Source organism: Choloepus didactylus, chromosome 13, assembly GCF_015220235.1.
Source record: "Choloepus didactylus isolate mChoDid1 chromosome 13, mChoDid1.pri, whole genome shotgun sequence".
In the NCBI taxonomy this organism is placed as follows: domain Eukaryota; kingdom Metazoa; phylum Chordata; class Mammalia; order Pilosa; family Megalonychidae; genus Choloepus; species Choloepus didactylus.
This window is the reverse complement of record NC_051319.1, coordinates 13,774,464-13,797,499: the sequence shown is the minus strand read 5'-3', so window position 1 is coordinate 13,797,499 and position 23,036 is coordinate 13,774,464. Positions and strand designations below refer to the sequence as shown.

At 36.5% G+C, this 23,036-nt stretch overlaps 1 pseudogene; it reads left to right on the top strand.

Annotated features, from left to right (window-relative positions):
- The first annotated feature begins 2,026 nt into the window (after positions 1-2,026).
- On the top strand, positions 2,027-4,015 carry LOC119508151 (annotated as a pseudogene).
- The last annotated feature ends 19,021 nt before the right edge of the window (positions 4,016-23,036 follow it).

The following is a 23,036-nucleotide window of genomic DNA, read 5'->3' as shown; positions in this document are numbered from 1 at the left end:
ACAATGTGTAGACAGTCATGGTTGTCCCCCAGCATTGTTCCAAATTATTTACTAGTTGTTCCTGGTTGTTTATTGGTTGCTCCAGGGGACCAATTAAATTCCACACCTCTCTATGCTGCCATCTTGCCCCTCCTTTTGGGAGGTTTTTGATTACTGTATCAGTCTCTTTAGTTGTTATGGATCTGTTGAGATCTTCTGTTTCTTCTTGCATAACTGTAGGTTTTTTTGTTTGTTTGTTTATTTCTTGGCATTTATCCATTTCGTGTAGGTTATCTAATTTCTTGGTGAACAGTTTGTAGTATCCTTTTATAAGCCTTTTTAATTTCTGTGGGGTCAGTAGTAAGATCCTCCTTCCATTACTGACTTTAGTTTTGTGCCTCCTTTTTCTTTTTATCAGTGTAGCTAAAGGTTTGTTACTTTTATTGATCTACAGAGAATCAACTTTTGGTTTTATTGATGCCCACTACTGTTTTACATTCTGCATATTTAATTTATCTTCACTCTAATCTTTTTTATTTCCTTCCTTTTGCTTGCTGTGTGTTTAATTTGCTCTTCTTTTTCTAGATCCTCCAGTTGTGAGTCAGGTCATTGATTTGAGATCTTCTTTTTTAATGTAAACATTTAAAGCTATAAATTACCTTCTTATCACTGCCTTTGCTGTGTCTAATAATTTTGGTATGTTGTTTCATTTTCATTTACTTCAAGGTATTTCCTAATCTCCCTTGTGATTTATTTTTTGACCCATTGGATGTTTAAGAGTGCATTGTTTAGTTTCCACATATTTGTGCCTTTTCCAGTTCATCCTCTGCTGTTGATTTCTAGGTCATTCATTGTGTTAAGAGAACATTCACTGTGTGATTTCAAAAATTTTAAATTTATTTGAGATTTGTTTTGTGACTAACATATGGTCTATCCTGGAAATTGTTCCATGAGTACTTGAGAAGAATGCATATTCTGCTGCTGTAGGGTTAAGTGTTCTATATTTGTGTTAGGTCTAGTTAGTTTATCACATAGTTTAGATCTTCTGTTTACTTTTTGATCTTCTCTTTAGATGTTTTTTCCATTATTGACAGTGATGTATTGAAGTCATCTAATATTAATAAAGAATTGTCCATTTATCCCATCATATCTTTCAATATTTTCATCATATGTTTTGGGACTCTGCATTAGGTGCATATATATTTACAGTTGTTATGTATTCTTGTTGAATTGACCCCTTTATCATTATATAGTGACCTTCTTTGTCATTTGTAACAGTTTTGAGTTCAAGTCTATTTTATCTGATAATCGTATAGTTACCCCAGATCTCTTTTGGTTCCTATTTGCATGGTATTTTTTTCATCCTTTCACTTTCAACCTAGATGTGTCTTTGAATTTAAGGTGACTCTCTTGTGAACAGCCAGTCTGTACTTTTGACTGGGGAGTTTAATCCATTTATATTTAAAGTAACTACCGATAATGCAGAATTTTCTTCTGCTATTTTTCTATTTAGTCTTTGTAAGCCTTATGCCATTTTTTGTCCCTCAGTTCTTTCGTTAATGCCGTTCATGTTTGTTTGTTTGCTTTGTATTGTGCAGTTTGAATCCCTTCTCATTTCTTTCCAAATATATTTTTCATTTATTTTCTTTGTAGTACCATGGGACTTAAATTAAATATCCCAAATCTATAACAATCATGTTTCATTTGATACTAACTTAACTTCATTGGCATACACTTACACTTTTTCTATATCCCTGTCCCCCACCTTTTTTGATGTACTTGTTATAAACTATATCATTTTACATTGTATGTCTAAAATCATAAATTTATAATTACTTTTTATCAATTGCATTTTAAAAACATTTAAGAAGTAAAAAGTGGATTTACGGACGTTTAGTTTGCGCGCGAGCGAGGAATCCACGCTTTCCAGCTCTGCAAAACTGTAAGCTTTAATTTCAGAGTTGCTTTTCCTGATATTGTTCCCAAATTTTGGATATACAACACTGTTTAGTGTCTGCATTGCCTAAAGTAGAAGTAGAAGAGAAGTGGATTCTGGATTAAGAGCCGTTTTTTGTATGTGACAAATACCATGGAAAGGAGAATGAGTAAAACATGGAAATCAAGACATCAGGTCAGAACAAAGGAGCGCCAAAGCCACTTGTTTTTCTGGTGCCTAGGACAAGAATTTCAGCCACAGCTTTGCTTTCTGGAGGATCCTATGCATTTCCTTTTGCTTTTCTGCTCTAATCATGGTCATTTTCCAGCTACAACAATCAAGTCCAAGTGTCAGTACAATATATTCCTTTTGTAAAAATCACCTTCCTGGTGATAGAAAGTCATCTTGTGATTAGTGGATTACCCAGCACCACATATATGTTCAAGTGTAAAAAAGATGCTGTTTTACTCAAGAAAAAAAGTAATACCTGATTGGGATCTCAGATTTCTACAGGAGAAGTAGAGGCTTCTATAATTGACCATTAGAAGAACCAAAAATATTACATTCCTGCAAAGCATTCTTTTTCTCATTTTAACGTAGAAAAGAAACTGTTTTCCCATTCTCCGATGAATGTTTGATAGAGCTATTTTTGTTTGTTATTACTGAAAGTAGATGTTTTAAATGTTTATACATTTCTAGTAGATATTTTGGATTTGTAACTCAGAACAAGTTTAATTCTTTCATTATATATATACAAAATGAACTATATATACCTTTCAGTTGTGTGGATAGTATCTTTATGAAAACTTCAGAATTATCTGTAAAGTAGAATATATGCTTCACCTAGGACTTAACATTTCACCTCTCCATCTATGTCAAACGTAAATATATGCTAAACAATATGTGCACTAAAAGATACGTAAAAAAAATTCCTAAGTATTTTATGATAGCCCCAATTTGAAAAGATATTCATCAACAATAGAATATATAAATAAATTGTGGCTGTCCAAACCATGGAATAGTACACCACGATGAAAATAAATAACAGCATGGATCTATCTCACTAAGATAATATTGTACAAATCCCAGACACGTGAAATACTTAACTGCAAGAAATGCTTGTTTAAAATTCAGTTACATTGGGTCTTTAGGAAGAGAAGAGGCTTCAGTCTTTAAAAAAAATACAATGAAATGACTTCCAAAAGAGTTCTGGTTATTCTGGCTAAAAGAGCAGAGGAGATGGTGATGGTCAACCTTGTGGATGTCATGAGATGAGCTGGAATTAAAGTCACCGTTGCAGATTTGGCTGAAAAAGAGCCAGTACGGTGTAGCAGAGATGTTGTCATTTGTCCTGATACCAGTCTTGAAGATGCCAAAAGAGAGGGACCATATGATGTGATGGTTCTGCCAGGAGGTAATCTTGGTGCACAGGATTTACCCAAGTTTGGTGCTGAGAGAGATAGATTGAAAGAACAAGTAAATAGGAAGGGCTTCATAGCCACCATCTCTGCAGGTCCTATGGCTCTATTGGCTCATGAAACAGGTTTCGGAAGCAAAGTTACAACACACCCACTTGCTAAAGACAAAATGATGAATGGAAATCACTACAGCTACTCAGAGAACCATGTGGAGAAGGATGGCCTTATTCTTACCAGCCAGGATCCTGAAACCAGCTTTGAATTTGCTCTTGCTATTGTTGAGGCACTGAAGTGGCAAGAAGGTGGCTGATCAAGTGAAGGTGCCATTTGTTCTTAAAGATTTGTGCAGAAATATATAATAAAGAGTTAGAGAAATAGGCTATATGTAATCTGTTCTGTGTTAGATGTCAACAAAAATGGTTGGTTCATGTGCAGAGACAAGACCATTACTGTCTTTGTCAAGGAACAACTTGATGGACATCTCAACCTACATATTTTGTGTCCTTACATTTCTGAATCTTCTAGGCAGGATAGACAGGTTATTTAGCAAACTGCTGATTATTATTTTTTTTGTGAAATCAAATTCATTATCAGCTCTATTTGCAGCTATTAACCTATCAATAGAGCAACTGAAATAAGAGAACAGTAAATGCATTTTGCACGGCAAGTAAGAAAAACCTCAAAGATTTGAGGCTTGTGATTTTCTCCTATTCACTAACTATTCTTAATGTGCTATTAATATAATGAAAAAAATTCAATTACATGAAGTAACATGGTGTTAGAAATCAGAACAAATGTTGCATTTGTGGAGGAGTGAGATAGTGATGGTAAGGGGATACAGAGGCTTTTGAGGTGTGAGCAGTGGTCTAATGTTTGGCCTTGGATAAACAGGTATAATGATATAATACATTAAGCTGTACACTTATAATTTATTTAAATTTGTGTATCATGTTATATCACAAAAAGAATAATAACTATGATATGCTGAAATATATAAAATGAAGAAAAAAAAGGTAGGGCACTGAATTATTCTGAAAATTGGCAAATAAATGGAAACAAACAAAAAAAAAAAAAAAAAAAAAAGTGGATTTACAACTCCTAAAATACAGTGTAGGAGTACTGGCATTGTAATTGTCCATATGATTACCATCATGATACATTATGTTACCAGATGTTTATACTGTGAGATTCTATTGTCTAGTATCCTTCCCTTTAAGTGAGAAGAACTCCCTTTAGCTTGAAGGGAGGACCAGTGGTGATGAACTCCCTCAGTTTTTATTTTTGTTTTATCTGGGAATGTCTTAATCTCACCTTCATTTTTTAAAAAATTCAGTTTTATTGAGATATATTCACATACCATGCAACAATCCATGGTGTACAGTCAACTGTTCACAGTACCATCATATAGTTGTGCATTCATCACCCCAATCTATTTTTGAACATTTTCCTTACACCAGAAAGAATCAGAGTAAGAATAAAAAATAAAAGTAAAAAGAACACCAAAATCATCCCCCCCATCCCACCCTATGTTTCACTTAATTTTTGTCCCCATTTATCTACTCATCCATCCATACACTGGATAAAGGGAGTACGATCCACAAGGTTTTCACAATCATACTATCACCCCTTGTAATCCACATTGTTATACAATCGTCTTCAAGAGTCAAGGCTACTGGGTTGGAGTTTGATAGTTTTAGGTATTTACTTCTAGCTATTCCAGTACATTAAAACCTAATAAGTGTTATCTTTGTAGTGTGTAAGAATGTCCACCAGAGTGACCTCTTGACTCCATTTGAAATCTCTCAGCCCCTGAAACTTTATTTCGTTTCATTTCTCATCCCCCTTTTGGTCAAGAAGATGTTCTCAATCCCATGATGCCTGGTCCAGGTTCCTCCCCAGGAGTCATATCCTTCATTGCCAGGGATATTTATACTCCTGGGAGTCAGGTCCCATGTAGGGGGGAGGGCAGTGAGTTCACCTGCTGAGGTGGCTTAGCTAGAGAGAGAGGGCCGCATATGAGCAGCAAAGAGGCACTCGGGGAGAATCTTAGGTACAATTATATGCAGGTATAGCCTCTCCTTTGCACTAATGAGCTTCATAGGGCAAGTCCCATGATAGAGGGCTTGGCACATCAAACCGCCAATCCTCGATGTTTGTGAGAACATCAGCAACAATCCAGGTGAGGAAGTCCAACACTTTCGCATTTTTCCCCAGCCCGTCAGGAGAGCCCTGCATGTATATTTTTATTCTCTGCCCAGATTACTTTGGGATGTGTCACTATTTCACTCTAACCTATACAAACCTACCATATGTCACTTCCTATTCAAAGTTCCATGTAATTGTGGTGTTTGAACAAACTGTAGCAGTTACACTGTTTAGAAAATATAGATCTTGCACCAAATGAGCATCTCTTCCCTTGGTCTCACATGGAAATTGAAGTTTTAATGCATAGTCAGTTTCATCCTTTACCCTTTGGCCTGATTTGCCCTAGTCTTAACCAGATCTGCTTCATTCATATCACTAATTGAAGTCTGGGCTCTTTTTCAGCTTTTTTTTTTTTTTAAATAGTTGCTGTATGCATCAATACCGACATTCATATCTGCTGAGCTCTAGCTCTTAGTTTCAGGTGTCACACAGATACCCAGTGTTCAGAGACCAATCAGGTTATACACAAAGGGATAAGCATCTCAGAGTTTGGAGATAGCCATTATATTTCAGGAATAGATTTGACTGCTGTAAGAGCTTACAATCTAGGGACCATTACAATAATCGTTCCTGTTAGGCTATACTCCAAGAGTCAATTCTGAGTTTACACATTGTAGTTAGTCCATATTGGTGAGGCATTATAGTGTTTGCCTTTGTTTCTGGCATACTTCACTCTAAATGCTGTCTACAGGATCCATTCACCTCACTGCGCGTCTCACAACTTCACTCCTTCTTGTAGTTGCTCAATATTCCATTGTATGCACACACCACAGTTCAGCATTCTGTTCCTCTCAATGTCCCCTTAGGCCACCTCTACCCATTGCAAAACATGAATACTTCCTCCGTAAACTCCAGTGTGCAAATGTCCATTCTTGTTGCTGCTCTCACATCTTCCAAGTACGTACCTCATAATGACATTGCAGAATCTTATGGCACCCACATACTTAGCTTCTTGTGGAACCACCACAGTGACTTCCAGAAAGGCTACAACATTCTGCCTCCTTATCAATAGTAGATAGGTACATCCCTCTCTCTGTGTTTTCTCCAGCAATTTTACTCTGATTTATATTTTTCCCTATGATTTTATAGAGATATGTTCCCATTCCATACATTTATCCAGTGTACAGTCAGTTGTTCATGATATCATCATAAAGTTTTACATTTATCACCACAGTCAGCAGTTGAACATATTGATTACTACAAAAAAAAAGTTGCTTTTTTTTTAGTGAATAATAAAAAAGATAAAAGAAAAATAAAATGTCCTAAGTACAATATAATAGTAAGGACAGAAAACAACACCACTTCCAACAGTATCTTTTTCCAACCTTTCTCTTTCAGTTTATTTTTGTCTTTGTGTCTAAAGTGAGTTTTTTGTAGACAGCATATAGATAGGTCCTGTTTTTTGATCCAGTCTGCCAGTCTGTGTCTATATATTGGGGAGTTTAATTCATTAACATTTAGTCTTATTACTGTAAGGGCAGTACTTTCTTCTAACATTTTGCCTTTTGATTTTATTTGTCATGTCTTATTTTTTCCTCTCAGTCCTTTTACCTTTCCTGATAATCTTCATTTCTGTACTCTTCTCCAGCTCTCTCTCCTGTCTTTTCTTATCAGTCTGTAGCACTCCCTTTAGTATTTCTTGTAGTGCTTTTGTCTTATTCACAACTCTCTCAGTGTCTTTTTGTCTGAAAATATGTTAATCTCCCTCATTTTTGAAGGACAGTTTTGCTGGATATAGAATTCTTGGTTGGCAGTTTTTCTCTTTCAGTATCTTAAATATATCATGCCACTGTCTTCTCACCTCCATGGTTTCTGTGGAAAAATCTGTACATGGTCTTATGGAGCTTCCCTTGTATGTGGTGGATTGCTTTTCTCTTGCTGCTTTCAGAATTCTCTCTTTGTCTTTGACATTGTACAATCTGATCAGTAAGTGTCTTCTAGTAGGTCTATTGGGATCTGTTCTATTTGGGGTACACTTTACTTCTTGAATCTGTAATTTTCTTTCATAATAGTTGGGAAATTTTCAGTGAGTATTTCTTCTATTATTCATTCTGCCTCCTCTCCCCTCTCTTCTCCTTCCGGGATACCCATAACACATATATTCATGTGCTTCATGCCGTCACTCAGCTCCCTGAGAACCTGCTCATATTTTTCCATTTTTTTCACAATATATTCTTTTGTGACTATGAATTCAAATGTCTTGCCTTTCAGTTCATTGATCCTTTCTTCTGCCTGTTCCAGTCTACTGTTGTGTCCCTCCATTGTGTTTTTCATCTCCTCCATTGTGGCCTTCATTCCCATAAGTTCTGGGATTTGTTTTTTCAAGTTTGTGAATTCTTCTTTATGGTCATCCAGTGTCTTCTTTATGTCCTTCATCTCTTTTGCCATATTTTCCCTCAGTTCATTGATTAAGCATTTGTTGCCTCAACTCCTGTATCTTGGTTAAACTATTAGTTTATCCCTTTGGCTGATCCATATATTTGTGTTTCCTGGTATGGCTCATTATCTTAACTTGTCTAGGCATCTGATTTTCTTGATTAGTTTATTCTGGAGTTCGTTTTCATTCTTTTACGTAGGGGGTTTTTGTTGATTGGCTTTCTTCTCTAACCTTTGTTGTTCAATTCAACTTATTCTAGACCTCTAACTTAGGTTCTACTTAGTTGATCAGAAATTTTCACCTCTTGTTTTTCTGTTTCTTGCCCTGCCTCTATGTAGTCTTTTTGTGAGAGGGTCTCCTCAGATATGGTCAACTCTAGTCAGGTTTTCCCAGTCTAGAGAGGCCCAGGTCTCATGAGGAAGATATGGAGTTTCCCTGAGAATGAGACCCTCCTGTGAGGTCTCTAGACTTGGTGTTTTTCCTATCCTGTCCAGCAGTGGCACTTGCCAGCCTGCAGTTCCCCCACCATTGTAAGGAGGTCGAGTGCCTTTAATTCTCTGCAGACTCTGAGCCTGTCAGGGGCATGGCTGACTGAATCTGGTATCTGAATTCCAGCCCCTGGGGCTTGAGTTCCCAGAAGGAGGGCTGCCAATTGAGCTGGACCTCCCTCTACTCTCCCAGTCCTAGGAACTCCAGTTGTCTCCTATGGGCACTATTCCCTTCTGTCCTCTCCTCTTTGGGGCCACTCCAGCTTAATTCCTTGGTCAGCCTGAGTTGCTAATTAAAGACTAGGGTGGAGACTTTCTTCAGAGGTGAATCTGAAATTCAAAGAAGTTCTCAGTACTCTGTCTCCCCCCCCAAGACCAGCCTAGACCTTCAACCTGGGCTGTCTGATATGAAAATAACTACATATGTTACTTTTAAATAAAAAAAAGAGTCCCTTTTAAAAGACTTTTTCTAGCTTGGAAGTTTTGTCATTGTCAGAATAGAGCCTTTAAAGATGTACTTTGGGCTATTGTCTGATAATTACTCTCCAACAACTTCAATTCCACTCCTGCCAGGAGCTATTGAACTGCAAAAAGATAAGGAGTCAGTGAGAAAGGAGAAGTGACAAAATGTAGAAAAAAAAGAAAAAGGAAAAAAAAAAAGCTTTTTTTGGAGCCAGGGAATGGGTGCCCGCTTTTATGTGCCCCTAGTTCTTGGAGCCCAGCTCTTCTTTAGTACCTCCAGCTCCAAAAGTTAGTTAATTTGTTAATTAATTCTTCAGTTGAGGCTGGGTTGAGTCCCCCTTCTTGCCCTCAGCAGATTGTTGTTGTTGTTTTTTTTTCCTTTCAGGGAGCCAGCTGCAAGACAGTTCACGGGATCTGGGTGAGGAGGGGCTCCAGACCCCTGGTCGGGGTAACTTATAGTGGTCGCTGCAATCTTAGCTTTTCCTCCAGTTCCAAACTTGTGTCTGATGTGTGCATGGTCACTGGAGACCCCGAAAACACTGTTTCATAGAGTTACTGGGTAATTACCAGTTGCGCTAGAGGAGAGACTAAATTCCACGCCTCACCACTCCACCATCTTGCCCCACCTTTCTGCTTCATTTTTGAAACATGACCTCACCAGATATAAAATTCTTGATTAGTAATTTTTTTTCTGCATTTTAAATATTTTATTTGGTGGTCTTCTTGCCTCCATGGTTTCAGATGAGAAATTGGCACTGAATCTATTTGGGACTCCCTTTTAAATAACATGTTGCATTTTCTTGCAGCTTTCAGAACTCTGTCCTTGTCTTTGGCCTTCAATAGTTTGACTTCATTGTTTCTAGGCATGGTTTTCTTTGGGTTTATCTAGTTCATTAGGCTTTTTATCTATGTCTTTTGTTATATTTGGGAAGTTTATATTTGGGAAGTTTCTGCCATTATTTCTTTGAATATTGCTTCTTCCCCCTTCTCTGTTTCTTATCCTTTTGGGACTCACATAATGTGTGTATTGGTATGCTTGACGGTGTCCCAGAAGGTCTCTTAAGCTCTATTCACTGTTTTCTTAGTTTTTTCTTTCTACTTCTCAGCCTGAATCATTTCAGTAATCTTGTCTTTGAGTTCGCTGATTCTTTCTTATGCCAGATTTCTTAATCTGCTGTTGAAACCTGCAGGGAAATTTTCATTTCAGTTAATGTGGTCTTCAATTTCAAGATATCTTTTTAAAATTTACATCTCTTTATTGTGATTCTTATATTGTTCATTCATTGTTTTCCTAATATCTTTAGTTCTTTCTCTGTGTTTTTATTGATCTCTTGGAGCATATTGAAGATCCTTTTTTGAAAGTCTTTATCCAGTATGTCCAAAGTCTAGTCTTGATAGTTTCTGGATTTTATCTTGCTCCTTTTAATGGGCCTTTGTTTCCTGTTTGTTTGTTTCTCTTTTTATGTTTTGTTTTACACTGTGTATTTTAATATTTTAAGGTGTTAATGCTTGGATTTAGTCCCTGAGCTGTCTATTCCTTAAGTATGTATCCAGATAGTGATATATTAGAGTTTTCCTTGAGTGCCAGAAGCTAACAAAAATAAATAAATAGATGCAGAAATCACCATTCACTCTCTTTGCAAATTGGCTGAGTGTTAGCTGGTGCTCTCCTTTAGAGTTTAGCTCTCCTATCAAGCAGACCAGCCCAAGGTGAATGAGAAGTCCTAGGTCCTCTCTGTCTTTTCTGATACTGCATTTTGTCTTGGGCTTTTACTTTCTTGTTGTGTTAGGAATTCAAATGCCCCCTCAACTCCCTCTGAAATAGATTTTCTCCTCTCAGGTGCTTTATTGTGTGACTGAAAGCAGGTAATCCTTTGCTTTTGGCCAGTTTGACTTAATTGTTTATTTCACTGCTTTAGCTGTCCACTAGCTGCTTCTGCCTGCAGGGCAATTTCTGGGACAGTTAGCAAGAGACAGGTTTCCTGGTCAGCTTTTCAGGATACCACCCGTCAGATTTGCAGACATACAGACACCTCATTATGCACATAAGGGTTACTCCGTTCCATTTGTAACATGGCTAGGGACCCACATGGGCATGTATGCTGGCTTCACACTATACATGGGTATGGGGAAGGTGCCTTCAAGGGTGCCATGAGGATCCTCCTACTGTTTTTAAAACTTGTGTTTTTTTAATTCAGTACTCACCCAGTTATTACTACCCTTTATTTGTTTTCTGGGGTTCTGAGGTCAATGACTGCCAGTTTTTGGCATTTTTTTCAACAGTTTTCCTTAGCTGTTAAAAGGTTCTGTTGGGTTTCAGCACTCTGAAGTGTCTTATGTGGTCATCTTGGTACAATGGAAGCTCTCTTTTACTTTTTTTTTTTTTTAATTGGAGCATTTACTTACTCCTTGCATAGTACATAGAAACCAAGTAACAACAACAACAACAACAACAACAACAACAACAACAACAACAACAATGACCTAGAGCTTTTAGCAGTCTCTGGGGAAATAAAATTTGGAGTTCAGGGCTATAAAACCAGCTAGGCTTTGAAGACCCAAGGTCTTGAAATGAAAGAAGCCACCCAGAACCATGCTGGTTTTGTATGCTTTTTGTTCTTGAGATATATACCTAATTCTGAGCTTCATAAAAGTGATAAGTCAAGAAACTAAATAGAAAGTAGCTACTAAGAATCTAAAGAAGCAAGCAAAAATTTTGGCAGTCATACAGAACTGAAGAGACAAAAATTGGAATTCAGAATCTGCCAAGGAGGAGAGACTCTGAAAAACTTCTAATTTTTGGTAGAGACCTCTGAAATTCTTACATAATAGAAAAAAGGCAAACTGGAAATAGATTATCCCTTACAAAACCAGACACACAATTTTGAAGTGGCAACTGTAAGAAAATAACATTTTCTAGAGCCTCTATAACTTTTCTCACACTTTCCAGCATTCAATCAAAAATTATAATGCATGTTAGGAGACAGAACCAAATGATGAAAAGAGTGTAAAACTCAGGCCATAGAAATAGACCCACAAGTGATCTTTAAAATAATTGATTTGTTTGTTCAAGATGACATAAAGGGAGGGTTTCTCTAGAGAACAGAAATTTATAAAATAAATCAACTGGAAATTCTGTATTTGAAAAATACCATTACTGAAATTAATATTTAAATAAATGGGATTAAAGTAGATTTGACACAGTAGAAGAGAGGGTTAATTAAAAATATAAAAGTAGAAAGTATTCAAGCTAAAGGGTGGAGAGAAAAATATGGAAAAAAAGAAGCATAAGAATATTTCAATTGTATTTCTATATACTGACAATGGGAAAAATGAAATTTAGAAAATACTATTTATAAGAGCATTTAAAAATCATGAAAATCATATACCCTAGGAATGAGTCTAATGAAACAAATGTAAGATCTCTATAATGAACAGTACAAATCATTGATGAAAGAAATTAAAGAAGACATAAATAGAAAGATATACCACATTCATGATTTGTAAGACTCAATATTGTTAAGATGTCTATTCTACTTAAATTGTCTTTATATTCAACCTGATGCTATACAATTCAGGGAAGTTTTCTTTTATTTTAAAGAAATTGGTACAGTGATTCTACAATTTTATATTGAAATGCAAAGGTCTAGAATAGCCGAATAGTTTTTAAAAAGAATAATGTGGGAGCATTTATTACTGATTTAAGGATATAACATGAAGTTACAGTGGTCAAACCAGTGTGGTATTGACATAAGGATAGACATATAAATCAATGGAGCAAAATAGAGACTCTGGAAAAAGGCCTACACATATATAATCAATTGATTTATGACCAAAATGCCAAGGCAATTAAATGGCAAAAGAATGTCTTCAACAAATGTTGTTGGTACAGCTTGATACCATATGGAAAAAATGAACCCTGATTCCTATCTCAATCCATGTAGAAAAAATAATTTTAAATAGGTCACTAATCTAAATGTATCACCCAGAGCCATAAGATTCTGGAATAAAACTTAGGAGAATAGCTTCATAAAATTGGAGTAGGTAAAGATTTCTTGATCAGGAAAGTAAAAGCACTAACCATAGAAGAAAAAAATTGACAAGTTGGATTTCATCAAAATAAAAAATTTCTGTTCATTGAAGGCATTATTGAGAAAATAAATAGGAAAATCACACAGACTGGGATAAATAATCACAGTTTTATATATCTGACAAAAGAATGTTTCCATAATACATCAAGAACTCTTACAAATCAAAAAATAAAAAGACAACTGGTCTAATGAGAAAATGGGCAGAAGAGTTGAACATACACTTTGCAAAACATGATATATAAATGGCCAAAGGTGCTCACATTGTTAACCATCAGGAAAATTTTCACACCTGCATGAATGGCTAAAATAAAAAATATACACAACACCAAGTTTTGCTAAGGATGTCGCACTCCAGAACTTAATACATTGTTGGTAGGAGTTTAAAATGATATAACCATTTTAGAAAATGGTTTAGCTTTTTGTTAGAAAGTTAAAAATGCTTTTTCTCTAGGATCCATTTTAAGATTGGATTCTAAGATCCAACTCTAGGTTTTTGTTCAAGAGAAATAAAAACATACACCCGTTAAAAAAAAAACAACAAGATTTGTATAACAGTCTTTATTATAGTCTTTTAAATAATAGCCAAAATTAGAAACACCTCAAATATCCATCAGCAGTTGGATAGATAAATAAATTGTGGTATATCCATTCAAAGGAATAATAATTAGCAAGAAAAAGGGATGGGTTATTGAAAGATGCAGAAATATGGATAGATCCCTCAGACAGTATGCTGAGTGAAAAAAGCCAGACACAAGAGTACATAACTATAATTACATTTATATGAAATCTTAGAATAACAAATTTCTTATGTAGTGATAGGAATCATGGAAGTGTTGCCTCTGGAGGAATTGACTGGACAGAGGCACCAGGCAAGATTTCCTGGAGTGATCATAATGTGTATCTTCTTTTGGGTGGTAATTATATGAATGTGTACAGTGGTCAACACTTTTCAAGCTGAACACTCAGCTGTGCATTTCATTAAATGTAATTTATACTTCAACTAAAATGAAACAAGAAAGAAACACATGGAGCATGTTTAAAAGTCTGATATGTAATATTGGACTCAGAAGGAAGGGAGAAGTATAATGGGTAGATTATATGAAAGTGTCTCTTGCAACTGTGGGGATGCAGGAGTCCAGATTCCATAGGGCAAGCTGCAAGGTGGCAACTCTGATGAAGGTTTTTGATGAATTCCCCAGGAGAGTCTGGCTGGCTGAAGTAGAGATGAAAATTCTCTCTTCTGACTGCTGAAGTCATTACTTCTCCTTTTAAAGTCTTCAACTGATTGGATTAAATGTCTCTCTTTGTGGAAGACACTCCTCTTAGTTGATTAGAGATGTAATCAGCCATAGATGCAATCAACTTACTGATGATTTAAGTCTATGAAATGTCCTCGTGGTAGCAGTCAGGCCCGGTGCTTGCTTGACCAGACAGCTGGGCACCATTGCGTGGCCAAGTTGACACATGAACCTAACCATCATAGTATCCTATATAACATTGCTTCTGATGAAGGAACTCCGTTTACAGCAAGTGAAGTGCATCAGTAAGCCCATGCTCATGGAATTCACTGGTTTTACCATGTTCCACATCATCCTGAAATAACTGATAGAACAGTGAAATAGCCTTTTTAAATGCAATTTTATTTATTTATATTGACATGCCAGATAATCATCCAGTGTATGCAATCAGTGTTTCCCACAATCATCATATGGTTGTGCATTCATCACCACAGTTGATGAATAATGATGAAAAATTTAACATTTTAATTACTCCAAAAAAAAAATTAAAAAGAACATCCAAAATATCCCATACTCCTTATCCCCTCTGTATCATTTATTTATTTTTTGTCCTTATTTTCTTACTCATCTGTCCATACACTGGATAAAGAGAATGTCTGTCGCAAAGTTTTCACAATTTCACACTGTAAAAGCTACATGGTTATAAATCATCTTCAAGAATCAAGGCTATTGGATTACAGTTCAACAGTATCAGGTATTTCCTTCTAGCTATTCTAATACACTAAAAACAAAAAAAGTGATATCTCTAAAATGCATAAGAATAAACCTCCAGAATGACCCCTTGACTCTATTTGAAATCTCTCAGCCACTGAAACTTTATTTTCTTTCGTTTCTCTTCCTCTTTTTGGTCCAGGAAGGCTTTCTCAATCCCACAGTGCCAGGGCCAGGCTCATCTCTGGGAGTCATGTCCCTTGTAGGGGAAGGGAAGTGAGTTTACCTGAAGAGTTGGCTTAGAGAGAGAGGCCACATCTGAGCAACAAAAGAGGTTCTGTTGGAGTGACTTTTAGGCATAATTATAAATAGGCTTAGTTTCTCCTTTGCAGGAATAAGTTTCATAAGGGCAAGCCCAAAGATCGAGGGCTTGGACTATTGAATTAGTAGTCTGCAGTGCTTGCAAGAATATCAGGAATTCCCCATAAAATGGCCTTTTGAAGACTCAAGTACTGTGCTAGCTGGGTAGCAATACCTTACAGGCTGGGGCAGTGTTCTCCAGGAGGCTGTGTGTGCTCTAAATCAGCATCAAATCTGCAGTGCTGTTTCTCCCAGAGCCAGGATTCATGGATTTAGGAATCAAGGGGTGGAAATGGGAATGACATCACTCACTATTTCTCGTAGTGATTCACTAGCAAAATTATTTTTCTCATTGATATGACCATGTGCTCTGCTGGTCTAGAGGTCTTGTTCAAAAAGGAGGAGTCCATCTACCAGGAGACACAAGAATGATACCGTTGAACTGGAAAAGTTAAGACTGCCACCTGGCCACTTTGGGCTCCTCATGTCTGAATCAACAGGCAAAAAAGGGAGTTACTGTACTGGTGGGGATGATTACCCTTATTACCAAGGGGAAATTGGACTGCTACTATATGATGGAGGTAAGGAAGAGTATGTCTGGAATACTGCAGGTTCCTTAAGATGTCTCTTAGCTCTACCGCTCCCTGTCATTATAAGTTAGTAGAAGATTACAAAAACCCAATCCAGGCAGGACCACCAATGGCCCAGACCCTTCAGGGATGAAGGTTTGGGTCACCAGACCAGGCAAAGAACCATGGCCAGATGAGTTGTTTGCTGAGTGTAAAGGGTACAGGATTGGGTAGTAGAAGAAAGTAGTTATAAATACCAGCTATGACCATGTGACCAGTTTCAGAAATGAGGACTGTAATTGTTATGAATATTTCTTCCTTATTCTCTTGTGAATTTGTGTGTGTGTATGTATATAACTACTATCTTTGTTTTCTTCCCTCTCTTATCCCCTTATTATGTAACATAATGTCTATTAACTTTACATCATAGTATTTGAGTTGCAGTATATCAAAGATAGAGTGAATAACTTCCAAGGGTTAGTGCATTTTTGGTGTTTGCTGGACAGTTGTATAATGTTATGTGAAAATATGACTATGTTATTATCTTTATTTGGAGATTAAATATGGTTTAAGGAGATGTGTCTGGGTGCCAAATTGATGAGGGGTAGACTGTGATTATTAATTTCATATGTCATTTTGGCCAGGTTATGGTGTCCAGTTGTTTGGTCAAGAAAGCACTGACCTGATTGTTACTGAGGATATTTTGTAGATACATTTGTATCTATAGTCACTTGATTGCATGTATAGTTAATTGCATTACAGTCAAAAAAGGCGATTGTCCTCAGCAATGAAGGGAATCTTATTACCCAGTCAGTTGGAGGTCTTTTTTTAAATTCAATTTTATTAAGATGTATTCACATACCATGCAATCATCCGAAGTGTACAATCAGTTGTTCACATTAGCATCATATAGTTGTTCATTCATCACCCCGATTTATTTTTTGAACATTTTCCTTGTACCAGAAAAAGTAAAAATAAGAATAAAAAATAGGAGTAAAAAAAGAACATCCAAATCATCTCCCCCCACCCCCTTTTTTCCTTTAGTTTTTTGTCTCCATTTTTTTACTCATCCATCCATACACTGGATAAAGGGGAGTGTGATCCACAAGGCTTTCACAATCACACTGTCACCCCTTGTAAGCTACACTGCTATACATACATCTTCAAGAGTCAAGGCTACTGGGCTGCAGTTTGATAGTTTCAGGTATTTACTTCTATCTATTCCAATACATTAAAACCTAAAAAGTGTTATCTGTATAGTGCTTAAGAGTGCCCACCAGAGTGACCTCTTGAATCTGTTTGGAATCTCTCAGCCACTGAAACTTTATTTCGTTTCATTTTGCATCCCTCTTTTGGTCAAGATGTTTTCAATCCCACGACATTGAGAGTTGGAGGTCTTAAAAGTCAGAACTGAGGATTTCAGAAGTCAGAAAGAATTACTACCTTAACTCTAGTGAGACAGCTTCCCCTGGGGAATTCAGACTCAGCTTCATTATCAGCTTTATTGGAGTTTCCAGCTTGAAGTGTATCCTACAGAATTTGGATCTGCCACTCCAGCAGTTGTATGACCCAATTTTTTATAAAGTCACAAATATATGTATGTGTACATGTGTGTATGTATATGTATGTGTGTGTATACTGTCAATTCTTTTTCTCTGAAGAACCCTATTAATACACCTAGTAAATCCCCCCATATTTGAAAATTAAGAAACCTTTCTGTATAATTCATGGGTGAAAGAAATTGCATTGAAAATTAAAAAATATTGAGCTGTGTGATAACAAAAATAATCACATCAAAATTAATGAGATACATCCAAAGTTTTGATTAGTGGGATGCTTATAGCTCTAACTGCAAATATTGGAAAGAAGAAAGGCTGACCTTTCAATGAATTAACTATCCATCTCATGAAATTAGTAAAAGGAGAAGAAATTAAATTGAAAGTCTGTAGAAGAAGGAAGATAATATCACATTCTCTTTATCCAGTCATTGGTTGATGGACACTTGAATTGCTTTCATCTTATAGCAATTATGAATAATGCAGCTGTGAGCATTGGTGTGCAAAAATCTGTTTGAGTCCCTGCTTGCAGTTCTTTTTGGCATATACCTAGAAGTGGGATTGCTGAGTCATGTAGCACAGTGGCTGCACCATGGTACATTCCTACCAACATGAACGAATGTTCCTGTTTCTCCACATCCTTTCCAACACTTAATTTTCATTTCTTAAGTAGTAGCCATTCTGGTGAGTGGAATGGTATCTCATTGTAGGTTTGATTTGAATTTCCCTAATGGTTAATGATGTTGAGCATTTTTTCATGTGCTTTTTGGCCATTTGTATACCCTCCTTGGAGAATGTCTATTCAAGTCTTTTGCCCATTTTAAAAATTGAGTTGTTTCTCTTTTTGTTGTAGGATTTCTTTATATATTCTGGATATTAAACCCTAGTAGGATATGTGGTTTCCAAATATTTTCTCACAATGCGTAGGTTGTCTTTTTACTTTCATGATAAAGTCCTGCAAGGAACCAAAGTTACACATTTTAATGAGGTTTCCCTTTATCTATTTTTTCTTTTGTTGCTTGTGCTTTGGGTGTAAAGTGTAAGAAATCATTGACTATCACAAGGTCCTGAAGATGCTTCCCTTTTTATTCTAGGAGTTTTGTACTCCTCTTTCTTATATTTAGGTCTTTGATCCATTTTGAGTTAATTTTCATATATAGTGTGAGGTGTAGGGGTCCACACTTATTTATTTGCATACGGATAGCGAGTTCTCTGAGCACTGTTTGTTGAAGAGACTATTCTTTCCCAGTTGAGTGGACATGGCACTCTTGTCAAAAATCCTTTGGCCAAAGATAGGAGGACCTGTTTCTGAACTCTCATTCTATTCCATTTTTTTTATACTTTATTTATCAAAAAATTAAAAAAAAAACATTTCAAGCAAAACAAAACAAAGGAATAAGAAAAACAAATAACCTAAAATAACTACATTGCTTCCAGCATGTTCCTACCATACCCCAAGAAAATTAACACACCATAGTCATTCTTTTTTTTTTTTATTAAATTCAGTTTTATTGAAATACATTCACACACCATACAATCATCCATGATATACAATCCACTGTCCACAGTATGATAACATAGTTATGCGTTCATCACCACAATCTATCTCTGAACATTTCCCTTACATCAGAAAGAACCAGAACAAGAATAAAAAATAAAAGTGAAAAAAAAAACACCCAAATCATCCTCCCATCCCACCCCATTTGTCCTTTAGTTTTTATCCCCATTCCTCCACTCATCCATACACTAGATAAAGGGGGTGTGATCCACAAGGTCTTCAAAATCACACTGTCACCCCTTGTAATCTACGTTATTATATAATTGTCTTCAGGAGTCCAGACTGCCGGGTTGGAGTTTGGTAGTTTCAGGTATTTACTTCTAGCTATTCCAATACATTAAAGCCTAAGAGGTGTTATCTATATAGTGCATAAGAATGTCCACCAGAGTGACCTCTCGACTCCATTTGGAATCTCTCAGCCACTGAAACTATTTTGTCTCATTTTGCATCCCCCTTTTGGTCAAGAAGACACTCTCAGTCCCACGATGCTGGGTCCACATTCATCCCCGGGAGTCATACTCTGTGTTGCCAGGGAGATTTACACCCCTGGGAGTTGGGTCCCACGTAGGGGGGAGGGCAGTGAGTTCACCTGTCGAGATGGCTCAGTTAGAGAGAGAGAGGGCCACATCTGAGCAATAAAGAGGTACTCAGGGGGAGACTCTTAGGCACCATTACATACAACTTTAGACTCTCCTTTGTGGTAATGAGCTTCATAAGGGCAAGTCCCATGCTCGAGGGCTCAGCACATCAAACCACCAGTCCCAATGTTTGTGACAACATACGCTAGGGGATCAGCATCTCAAAGTTTAGAGATAGGCCTTACAATTCAGGGATAGAGTTAACTGCTGTAAGAGCTTACAATCTAGGGACTATTACAATTATTGTGTCCATGTTAGGCTATGTTCTAAGGTTCAATTTTGAGTTTACACATTGTAGTTAGTCCATATTGGTGAGGTATCATCCCTCTCACCATCTTTTCTCTAACACTTTTACTCCTATATATATATTTTCCTACAATTTTATAGAGTTATATTCCCATACCATACATTTATCCACAGTATACAATCAGTTGTTCATGGTATCATCATAAAGTTGTACATTTATCACCACAATCAGCATTTGAACATACTGATCACTACAAGAAAAATTGTTTTTTTTTTTTTTTAGCAATAAGAAAAAATGATAAAAAGAAAAATAACGTCATACAATACAGTATACTACTAAGGACAGCAAATAACACCACTACCAAGAATCCCATATTACTTCCCTATATCCCCTTCTCATATACATTTAGCATTGGCGTATTGCCTTTGTTACATTTAATCGAGGTATATTACAATGTTACTGTTGACCATAGACTCCAGTTTGCTTTGATTATGTTTTTTCCTGAATACCATCCCTTTTTCAAATTTCTACATGGTTGACATTCATTTGCTTTCCCACATGCAAAAACATTTTTATATTTGTATATTTAGTAACAGTCATTGGCCACTCCAGTTTTTGTCACGTTATACAGTCCCAGTCTTTATCATCTATCTTTACCTCTGGTGTCATACATTCTCCTATCCCACCTCTTTCAGCTGTACTCACAGACATCTTTGCTCAGTGTACTTACAATACCATGCTACCATCACACAGTATTATGCTATCTATTTCTGGATCTATGCAATCAATCCTAAACATTCTGTAGTCCTTCAGCATCAAATGGCTGATCTCTGCCCTCTTTCTATCTCCTGGTCACCTGTGTTGTCAGCTTTTAACTCCCAAAGTTTGTTCATTAATGTCTGTTCATATTAGTGAGACCATACAGAATCTGTCCTTTTGTTTCTGGCTAACTTCGCTCAACATAATGTCCTCAAGGTTCATCCACATTATTACATGATCCATGTCTTTGTTCTGTCTTACAGCTGCATAATATTCCATCATGTGTATATACCACAGTTTGTTTATCCACTCGTCCTTTGATGGACATTTGGGCTGTTTCCATCTCTTGGCAATTGTGAATAATGCTGCAATAAACATTGGTTTACAAATGTCTGTTTGTGTCTTAAGTTTCAGTTCCTGTGAGTATATACCCAGCAATGGAATAGCTGGGTCATATGGCAAATCTATATTTAGCTTCCTGAGGAACCTCCATACTGTCTTCCAGAGTGGTTGCACCATTCTATATTCCCACCAACAATGAATAAGTGTGCCTCTTTCTCCACATCCTCTCCAGCACTTGTCATTTTCTGTTTTTTGGATAATGGCCATTCTGGTAGGTGTGAGATGATATCTCATTGTGGTTTTGATTTGCATTTCCTTAATAGCCAGTGAAGTTGAGCATTTTTTCATATGCTTTTGAGCCATTTGTATTTCCTCTTCAGAAAAATGTCTGTTCTTGTCTTTTGCCCATTTTTTAATTGGATTGTTTGTCTTTCTGTTATTGAGATGCAGGATTCCTTTATATATTCGGATGTTAAACCCTTATCTGATATGTGGTTTCCAAATATCATCTCCCATTGTGTAGGTTGCCTTTTGACTTTTCTGACAAAGTCCTTTGATGTACACAAGTGTTTAATTTTGAGGAGATCCCATTTGTCTATTTGTTCTTTGGTTGCTCGTGTCTTGGGTGTGAGGTCTAAGAAACCACCTCCTTTCACAAGATCTCTAAGATACTGCCCTACATTTTCTTCTAAGAGTTTTATGGTCTTGGTGCTAATGTTTAGGTCTTTGATCCACTTTGAGTTAATTTTGGAATAAGGTGTGAGATGGACATCCTCTTTCATTCTTTTGGAAATGGATATCCAATTCTCCAAACACCATTTATTGAACAGGCTGCTCTTTCCCAGTTGCTTCGGCTTCACTGCCTTATCAAAAATCAGTTGTCCATAGATGTGAGGGTCTACTTCTGAACACTCAATTCGATTCCATTGATCAGTATATCTGTCCTTATGCCAGTACCATGCTGTTTTGAGCACTGTAGCTTTGTAATATGCTTCAAAGTCAGGTAGTGTGAGACCTCCCACTTCATTCCTCTTTCTCAAGACATTTTTGGCTATTCGGGGCACCTTACCCTTCCAAATAAATTTAGTTATTGGTTTTTCTATTTCTGTAAAGTAAGTTGTTGGGATTTGAATTGGTATTACATTGAATCTGTAAATCAGTTTAGGTAAAATTGCCATCTTAACTATATTTAGTCTTCCAATCCATGAACATGGTATGTTCTTCCATTTTTTTCAGGTCTTGTTCAATTTCTTTTAGCAGTTTCTTATAGTTTTCTATGTAAAGGTCTTTTGTGTCCTTGGTTAAGTTTATTCCTAAATACTTGATTCTTTTGGTTGCTATTGTAAATGGGATTCTTTTCTTGATTTCCTCCTCTTGTTGCACATTACTTGTGTATAGGAACACTACAGATTTTTGTGTGATCTTGTAGCCTGCTACTTTGCTGTATTCATTGACTAGTTCTAGTAGCTTTGCTGTAGATTTTTCTGGATTTCCTACATATAGAATCATGTCATCTGCAAATAGTGAAAGTTTTACTTCTTCCTCTCCAATTTGGATGCCTTTTATTTCTTTTTCTTGCCTAATTGCTCTAGCTAGAACTTCCAGCACAATGTTGAATAGCAATGCTGATAGTGGGCATCCCTGTCTTGTTCCTGATCTTACAGGAAAAGCTTTCAGTCTCTCCCCATTGAGTGTGATGTTAGCTGTGGGTTTTTCATATATTGCCTTTATGATATTGAAAAAGTTCCCTTCTATTCCTATCCTTTGAACTGTTTTCATCAAGAAAGGATGTTGAATTTTGTCAAATGCCTTTTCTGCATCAATCGAGATGATCATGTGGTTCTTCTGCTTTGATTTATTGATGTGGTGTATTACATTAATTGATTTTCTTGTGTTGAACCAGCCTTGCATACCTGGAATAAATCCCACCTGGTCGTGGTGTATAATTCTTTTAATGTGTTGCTGGATTCGATTTGCAAGTATTTTGTTGAGGATTTTTGCGTCTATATTCATTAAAGAAATTGGTCTATAATTTTCTTTTTTTGTAGTATCTTTGCCTGGTTTTGGTATTAGGGTGATGTTGGCTTCATAGAAAGAGTTAG